General features: G+C 44.3%; 1 pseudogene; it reads right to left on the bottom strand.

The window, feature by feature from the left end:
• Positions 1-315: 315 nt before the first annotated feature.
• Positions 316-433, bottom strand: LOC126196711 (5S ribosomal RNA; annotated as a pseudogene).
• Positions 434-1,468: the final 1,035 nt, after the last annotated feature.

Below are 1,468 nucleotides of genomic sequence, written 5' to 3'. Positions count from 1 at the left end.
TCTTTTATACAGTTAATAGTAAAGATGTGGAGTGAGTAATTTTACATTTATATGATAGATTCATGTATAAGTATAACCATATGCAAAAAATTTATATGTATTGCAGATGTTATTTGTCAGTTCCTACCCACCACCTTTTAGATATTAAAAAAAGCACTACGTCATCAGGCCACAAGTAGCCCACCGGGACCATCCGACCGCCGTGTCATCCTCAGTTGAGGATGCGGATAGGATGGTTTTCTTTGACCGGAGCCGCTACTATTCGGTCGAGTAGCTCCTCAATTGGCATCACGAGGCTGAGTGCACCCCGAAAAATGGCAACAGCACATGGCGGCCCGGATGGTCACCCATCCAAGTGCCGGCCACGCCCGACAGCGCTTAACTTCGGTGATCTGACGGGAACCAGTGTATCCACTGCGGCAAGGCCGTTGCCCCTTTAGATATTAGATATTAGTTAAATACTAAAATATCTTCCCAGAAAAGAAAGAAAGAGTTGTCAAGAAGGAGCTCTTTGGGTTAGTATTAATATTTAAATTTGCTTACTATTAGACGTTTTTATCACTGGGTATGAGGACAAACATTTTAGTGGTTGCTGTTTTCGGCCAAAGTGACCTCAGGGTGGGATAGTGAGTGTCATTTACTTTTTTGGTATTGTAATAATGTACATCGTTACTCCCTTTCAACTGCAGTATGTTATTTACAACAAAAGTTTTCAGTGAAAACACTTACTGTGAAGCAGTTGTCAAAATGCAGAACTCCTTAAACTTCTAAATTCAATCTGGCTCTCTACTCCAGGGTTACGGATGAATACCTCAACATCTGCAGCAGTCACGGTACAATGCAGTGCAGTGCAGACGGCGTGAGAGGCAGTTCTGTACTAAGGAATTATTATGCGAGAACTCTGACTTCCAATATAAGGACCTCACCCTGCAAAGTGCCAACGACGTCCTTATAGAACGGATGAATGGATAGAGGACTGCAGTGGTTGATCCTTAGTGGCGGGTCAACCTGGTGGGGCTCCTTTTGGGCTTCTTTTCTGTCTATGTGGTGAGAAGAGGGAAGCTACCACACTACTGTTTCGCCGACTGGGGGTGGCCGGGCGGTTCTAGGCGCTACAGTATGGAACCGCGCGACCGCTACGGACGCAGGTTCGAATCCTGCCTCGGGCATTGATGTGTGTGATGTCCTTATGTTAGTTAGGTTTAAGTAGTTCTAAGTTCTAGGGGTCTGATGACCATAGATGTTAAGTCCCATAGTGCTCAGAGCCATTTGAACCATTTTGAACTACTGTTTCCTTGGACGTGCCTCATTTATAAGGAAGTCCAAAGTCAAAATTTCCCCACACTCAGATCGCTTGGAAGGCAATGAGTCGAGTGAAGAGGGCGAATGTTAGAAGAAGTTGAGTATAAGCAGGGAAGGCAAACCATATCGGTTGTAACATGAAATGTTCTGACAGTTCTATAGTAAG

The sequence above is a fragment of the Schistocerca nitens genome, chromosome 7 (assembly GCF_023898315.1).
Source record: "Schistocerca nitens isolate TAMUIC-IGC-003100 chromosome 7, iqSchNite1.1, whole genome shotgun sequence".
Lineage (NCBI taxonomy): Eukaryota > Metazoa > Arthropoda > Insecta > Orthoptera > Acrididae > Schistocerca > Schistocerca nitens.
Note: the sequence above shows the minus strand (reverse complement) of the source record. Positions and strands in the feature narration are given on the sequence as shown.